Raw genomic sequence first — 7,787 nt, forward strand, 5'->3', positions numbered from 1 at the left:
AAAAAAAAAAAAAAAAAAAAAAAAAAAAAAAGAAGACATTAGAACCTTGGTCTATTTGAATCCAAGTCCATGGTTTTCCTTCCCAGCTTCCAGTGTAAAATGCAAGCCCTCAACCCAGCTCTTCCCTGGTCTTGAGCTTGAGTCTTCCAATCTCTCCAAAAAGAACTTGCCTAAGGCCACAGACAGGGAATTGAATGGGCAGTTGTCAAGGCCCAGAGAGCAGTCAAATAGGATAAAATGGATTGGCTGGATGAAAACTAAATAACTGGCAGGTACTAACTGGCTTTGGGAGCTGGAGCATAGTGGCTGTGAAGATAGGTGCTTCACACTAGGGTATGCTAGGGCCTCCTCCCTGGGACCTGTGCTCCCTGGGGCTGTGCACAAGGTTCCTGGAGCTTCCGACTATGTAAGAGTAGCCCCCGTTTTAGCTCTGAGACCAGCCAATGGGACTCAGTGGAAGATGGAGGTTGCCTTGTTCTCCTTGGACACTGCCATGAGAACCTGCTCACCGGGTTGACTCTCCTTCCCCAGGGAACAGGAGAGGCATACAGGTCGTCACTGATGTTCCATGCCAGCTGACCAGACATATGAGCCACTCAGGAGGCTCAAAAGAGTCTTGTTGGGATCCTGAGCCCCTGACCAATGGACAGTGAGCTCAATATGCTGGCTTGTTTCTAGCTGTGGAATTCTGGTAGTGTTTTGTAAAGTGTTTTGAAGCAAGAGAAATGGATACATTGTTTGAATAGAAGATACTATTGTTTCAGTGTATCTGGGGAAAACCAGGGTGACAAAAAACAGGAGGGGGTGGGAAGGGGGAGGGAAGGGAGAAAAAGGTTGAAGGCTTTACCAGCCAGAGCAGGCTGTGTGCATCAATACTGTGTGGAGTTTATGGCCATCGTGGCAAGTTCTGGACCATCCTAGAGGGTTCTTTGACTTACCTGCTCCAGGAAACTATGGCCTCCAAGGCTCCAGATGGTTGCAGGGTATTAGCTCATAGCCTGAGAGTGGAATACAAAACTCACACCTCTCAGCCCACATGGCAATCCAGGAGGCTGGCCTGTTGGAAGCCAGTGAAGAGCTGGCTCTGGGTGGGGTGAGAACAGGATAGCTTAAGTCTAGTGAGGAAACTGCCTGTCTAAGGTGGCTTGGCCTCCGCTTAGGAAGAAGCTCACTGGCCCGTAGGTTCTGCAAGTGTCCCATGATGAGCTCTGGGGCAGAGATCTCACAATTCCCACTTCCCCCCACCCAATTCCAGACCCTAGCCTTTCTCCATTTGTTAACACATTCTGTGGCTTGGATCTCCCCTGAACAAGAGGTCTAGAGGGAGCCTGGTCTGGTGGCACCAGCCTATCATTCCTGCTACTCAGGAGACTAGTAGGGGGATCACTAACTCAAAGCCAGCCTGGAAACTTAGAGAGGGAAACGTAGAGGGCTGGCCTAATGCTGCTTGTATTCTAACGCTGCGTGTGGACCCCCAAGACCTGGAGTCTGCACGCATGCCCTGGGATCCGGCCCCCAAGTTAATTCTGATTGGTGAATAAAGATGCCAACAGCTAGTAGCTGGGCAGAAGAGACATAGGTAGGGTTAATATTTGGTGGCCTTTGAAGAAGCAGAGAGAAGCCACCATAGAAGAAGAACATGCAGGAGAGGAGAAGGAGAGACGCCATGGGTTAGCTGAGCCATAAAAATGTGTCCATGTGGGCTGGCCAAATGAAGCTTAGAGCAGCCCAGATGAAACATAGTAAGTAATAACTTGAATTATCCATAGGAAGGCAGATTCTAACAGCGTGGAGGGTAGGCAGCTGCCCAGCTGTTGTGCTGCCTAAGGCATATTTAAAAATATAAAGGTTGTGCTTGTGCTTTTTATCCGAGACTCAAGGATCTAAGGTGGGGAAGAAACCCCAAGTCAGGACTTTTAATACTTCTTACTACAGACCTTGTATCGAAGTTAGAACTGAAGAGAGTTCTGGAAATGCAGCTCAGCTGCAGAGCACTTGCCTCGTGTGCTCTAGGTCTAACACCTGGTGCCCAGTGCTACCCAAACCAACCAAGAAAAGGCTACCCAAACCCAAGCTTCATGTCAGGGCCCCGGTCATGGGCTCTCCACTGTGGCCACCTTGAAAAATCTTTCTCTGCTTTTCACTAGGGTGTGGGATATGTGTGTATGGGTGTGGGGAGTGGGTGTGTCTGTGTGAGTATGTGGAGGTAAGAAGAGGGTACCAGGTATCTTCTGTCAATATCTGTGTTATTGTTATCCAACTTGAGGGTGACAACCAGTGCCCCCAAGTTAGGCCTAGCCACCCATCCTCATAAGCCAGTTAAAAGAGCCAAAAGTGGAGAGTAGGATAAAAAAAAAAAAGAGTATTGAATGTGGCCACATTGAGAACAGAGTCAAAGACCCATCAAACCACAGCCCTAAGGCCAACTTCGTGGTCTTGAAGTGAGATCAAAGTTTAAATAGAGGGCTAAGGACATGCACATCTAAATAGTCCTGCCCACCACCGATCCATCACTGCCTAGATAGCAATCTCATTCTGTAAGGTGGTCTGATGATCTTTAGAACTGGGTGAAATCTCTTTCTGGGAGACAAGCTCCCCTCCCCCCTCCAGATGGTGCCTTCTCTGCCAGCTGATCTACATTATTGCCTTGAGACTCGGATCCTTAGGCTTGCAAAGTAAATACTTTCACCCACTAAGTTACCTCTCCAAACCCACTTCTCGTTATCATGTGTCTCTTCAATTGGTCTATTGAGGACAGGTGGCTGAGCTGGCTTCGTAGGGCACAGATTGATTGACCTTGACAATCCCCATAACATTTTGATCCATCTCGGCGGATGCTACCCAGGGCCTGGCTGTCACAAGTCTTCTCAAGCTCTAGGTCACCAGCTTGCCTGTCTCCACGGGGACCTTTGACGTGGTTAAGGACAGAGCAGTGCTCACCCTGCCTGTCCTGCATCATGGCTAAGAGGGAAGCAAGCCAAAGAGGGACAGCTGTAACCCATATGTCTGCAAAGTACTGTGTGCTCCCTGAGCCACTGGACCAGACACGTTAGCCCCATTAGAATCATCTCTGGCTTCGGGGATCTTTGAGCAGAGCCAGCTGGCAGGGTGTCCACAGCCTCCTGTTTCTAGGTGCATCTGGTCCAGTTTTGACACCAGTAAGAGGTGACTGCTGCCAGGCGCCCGGGGCCTTGTTACTTACTGGGGTCGAAAAAGGCCACAGTTTTTTTTTTTTTTTTGTTGTTGTTGTTGTTTTGGTTTGGTTTGGTTTTTTTTTTTTTTATGTTGTTCCCCCCACCCCCACCCCGGATACTTAGGGATGGTTTGTCAGTTTTCCCTACAAAATCTTCTCTTTCTCTGCTCTTCAGCACAGGGTAGAAATTCAGGAATGGGCTGTTTGAGGCCAGGAAATTCAGCTTCCCACGCTGGGTGAGTTGGCTGGCATCTTTCTCTGAGGGTGGAGCCCTTGTAATTCTGGGTCCTCCTTACTTAAACAGGTCTTCCTGTTACTAGGTTTAGCAGGCCCAAAAGGCAGGATCAGCTACCATCCTCGGTTGCCAAGGGCTTAGGCAAGTCATAGTGAAAAGCATCTAAATGTAATCACCGTGGCCACGCTGGAGGAAGAGGAAGAAATAAAGGAGTTCCCGTGGCCAGGTCTATCTTTGGAATACTGATGTGAGGTTTAAGTTTAAAGCAAGGCCAAGAGCTAAGTCGTCTTCATCAAGGTGTGGTCCAGCTCATCACCGACCCATCCCGGATGGTCTCAGCTCCAGTCTCCTGCAAGGTGGTCTGACAGTTTATCAGAATGGTGTGAAATCTGCCTTAGAGACAAGCTCCCGCTCTGACTGGCACCAAGCTTCAGTTTTTCCCTCTGCTCAGCGTCAGACTCCTCTGTGTGTGTGTGTGTGTGTGTGTGTGTGTGTGTGTGTGATAATTCCAATTCCTTGGCATCTATTGCTTCAATAGTCTGATAGAAAAAGGATCAGAGTGGGTTGTGGGGCACAATTGTCTCTGAAATATCTGTGTTCTTGCCAGAAGCAGTAAAGAAACCCTTTGAGAACTGGGTCCCATCCTCTGGGAACTGTGACAGGTAAGAACTCACAGGCCCTTTCATAGAACTCAGGTTCTCTGACAGCCCTGGGCGTTGTAGGAGGCCCTGCCCCTGTCCCTTGAGTTGCAGAGGATGGGCTGCCATCCAGGACCAGCCCTCAGACCCCAGTACCGAGGAGTCCTTTCTCGGCACACTGCTTCTGTTGCTTGCCTCGTGCAGTCTTCTGGGCCTGGTGACCTGGTGACTCTGCCCTACAGGGACTGTGCTCCACTCCGCTTCTCCCTCTAAGAGCCTAGCCAGGCCTGGCCTCACCCTGCCTGCTTCAGGACTCACTCCAGGGGGAGGCAGCTCAGGGTCCGCTGAGGCCTGGATGCAGCGGGAGAACTAGCAGCTGTGGCTTCCACCACAGAGAACAGCATTGATGGACAGTGTGTCTTAGACGGGCTGACTGGTCCCTAGGAGGTTCCAAAGTAAACAATGGCACATTTTTCCAGTTGAAACGGAACCACCAGAGCTGGGTCAGCAGGGGAACTGAGAAAGGCATTTTCCTCCGCCATGGACTTCACCCCTCTGAGTGGGACTCTCGTGTCCTAACACCTTCTTAGGAGTGGTGGCTTGCCTCTCCATCACACACCACATTGCTCTGAGCATCCATGTGAGCAAGAGGAGTCCAGGTGCCTCTGTTCTCCTCCCATGGAAGTGGGGATGCTTCTTCTTGGCCCTTCCTGCCTCCTGCTGTGGCCGTGGCCCAGTGAATCTCTTCCACACGGGGAGGATGGGAACTCCTGAGACAGCCTTCAACAACAAGTCTGGAGAGAGAGGTACCCCAATGGAGGAGTTAGAGAAAGGACTGAAGGAGCTGAAGGGGTTTGCAACCCTGTAGGAAGAACAATATCAACCCACTAGACCCCCACAAAGCTTCCAGGACTAAATCACCAACCAAAGAGTACACACAGAGGGACCCATGGCTCCAGCCACATGTGTAGCAGAGGATGGCCTTGTTGGGCATCAATGGGAGGAGAGGCCCTTGGTCCTGTGAAGGCTCAATGCCCCAGTGTAGGAGAATGTCAGGGTGAGGAGGCAGGAGTGGGTGGGGGAGCACCCTCATAAAAGCAGGGGGAGGGGGAATGGGATAGGGAGTTTCCAGGGGAGGGGGAACACAGAAAAGGATAACATTTGAAATGTAAATAAAGAAACTATCCAATTAGAGAGAGAGAGAGAGAGAACGAGCGAGCATGTGGAGCACCATTTGAGACCCCAGCCCAGGAGCTCACATTCCAGTGGATGAACAGGCAAAGGGGCTTCTTGTCACAACCAGAGAGCAACCCTGTCAGGTAACATGGACTCGGTCATTCTTAACCCAGAACAGACACTGCCGCCAGCTGGTTTGGGTTAAAAAAACCAATCTAGAAAATTCAAAAATAGATGCGTGAGTCACCAATGATGTTTGGAGGCCGAGAGCAGTTTGCTGAGAAGAGACCCAGCTGGCTGGTGACAGGGTCCTGGCAGGTTTTGTCCAGCTATGCCCTCAACGGCAATCTGTGCTTCTCACTTGTGTTGGCTGCGAAAGGCGCTGCTGCGGTGATGCCGAACGTGACTCTGAAGGGTAGCAGCATGGAGGTCACAGAGTCCCAAGGCAAGAAGGGCTCCTGGGATCCTGATGTCAGAATGTCTCAACACCAGGCCACTCAGGTTGTCGTGAGTCCTGGTGTGTGTCGGCCCCGTGCCTGCCTTTTGGTTTCATTTCTCTGCATGGTATCCCTGTCACATGTCACAGAGTTACTGTTTCAGACGACAGTAAGGAGCCCAGGGAAGGGAAGCTGAGTGATGTCCAGGTGACTTAACAAGAAGCAGTACTTGAGACCAAAACTCTTAACCCCCATGTCACCCAGTGAGGATAGAAACCAGGGCCTGAAGAGGGTTTTGGTGAGCGCTGGGGTTCCAGAAAGCAGAGGTTCATAGTGTGGCATATTCTCCCAAGTGGCATGGCAGAGTGACAGAGCCAGATCTCAAGAGCCAGGTCACTGATCCAAGGGGAAGCAGAGGCAAGCATTCCAGAAACACAGACCCATGGAGTCCATTGATCACAGAATGTCAAGTCAGCTCTGGCTGCTTCAATGCAGGGGAGGCTGGCACTGTGGTTCCCAGAGAGATGGGCAGCTCGGCTTACTTCCGGGGAGCCACGGAGCCTTTCCATTTTATAAGTCTGTGGCAAGCACAAAAGCCAAGCAGAGCTGGGGTTCTGGGGCAGAAGGGCACACTCTCCCACGAACCCCTCCAGCTGCCTGAGGGCCAAGTGGGGCTTCTCTACACTGTACCCATCCCCCATTCTACTGCTTTAAGGCACCAGCATCTCTTTAGGAGGAGCCAGTAGGCTTGGGGGTGAGGGTGGGGGATTTGAGGGTGAAACCTAATATCCCTCAATAGAGTGCTTGCTTGAGAAGCCAGAGAACAGGATGGCAGGAGAGGCAACCCACTGCAGGAAGCCTGCAGTCAAGGAGGCCTACAGAAGGCAGGCAGACAGTAGGGTCTGAAATGGGATCAGATAGGTAAAGTTAACAAGACCTAGTGAGAGGCAGGTGAGACCCTGGACGTGGAAGTGAGGGCTATCATATTCCATTTGAAGTAAGAGCTGTATTTTACATCGATGAAAAGTGACATCTGGCCAGCCGGCAATGGCAGACACCCTTCATCTTGGCACTTGGGAGGCAGAGGCAGGTGGATCTCTGAGCTGAAGGTTCCATAGCCCAGCCTGGTCTATAGATCAAGCTCCACAACAGCCTGAGCTACACAGAGAAACCTTGTCTCAGAGGGGTAAAAAAAAAAAGTGACATCTGGAAAGTCCCCATCTACACTTGGCAACTTATCACGCTGTGCCAACAAGCAGGATCAGACTCATTAACTAGGCCAGATATTGATTTCTTCCAAAACAAAAATTCACCCGGACTGTACTCACTCGGCAGGGGGCAGGCATGGAGGAATTCAGCACTTGTTCTGGGTCCACTGCATTCTCTTTGAGTCTTTCTGTAGCTCGTGTCATCTGAGGGCCCTCTGAAAGGGCTCAGTGACAGATGGGGACACGTTTGTTCTCATATGGTGAGAGGCAATGTGTATCTATACATTGCCAGTAGCTCAGCGTGTGCACACTGCTCGTGAATGGTTTGCTGCTCTGAGTTGAACCCGAGTGCTGCCTTGAGAGGAAAGCCAGGCTCACCGACTGCGGCAGTGTGCAAACCCAGTGGCGTTTGCATGGAGACAATAATTAGGACCAACGAGAGGACAATTAGGCAGGAGATGCAATAAGAGGAGCTCCTGCACATGAGCTCCGAGTCGTGGTCAACAGGTGAAACTCAGCCTAAGCAATTGATGGCCTTCGTTTCCAGCCTCTCCGACACCTCCTGGCACCCTGCCTTCTCAGATCCCTGGCTCTCTGGACAAAGCTCAGCTTCAAGATTCATCCCTGCCTCTGCCCACAGAGATCTGTGGTGAGGGGCAGCATGAAGTCTGGTGTTCTGGTTACAGCTCTAGGACAGAGTCATCCGTCTGCTGGGCAGGTGCACTGAGCCATCATCACCTCCACTCGCTGCAGAAGGGATGGTGTGGACTCTGGCAGGCCGCCTGCCACCCACCGGTGTGAGTCCTCCAATCATGACACTCGTCACAAAGCAGTGTTGCTGTGTGCCATGACCCATACAGGTCTAGAACACAGTGGAAGCGAGGTATGAAGTCGTGTTAA

This window comes from Mus caroli, chromosome 8 (assembly GCF_900094665.2).
Source record: "Mus caroli chromosome 8, CAROLI_EIJ_v1.1, whole genome shotgun sequence".
NCBI lineage: Eukaryota > Metazoa > Chordata > Mammalia > Rodentia > Muridae > Mus > Mus caroli.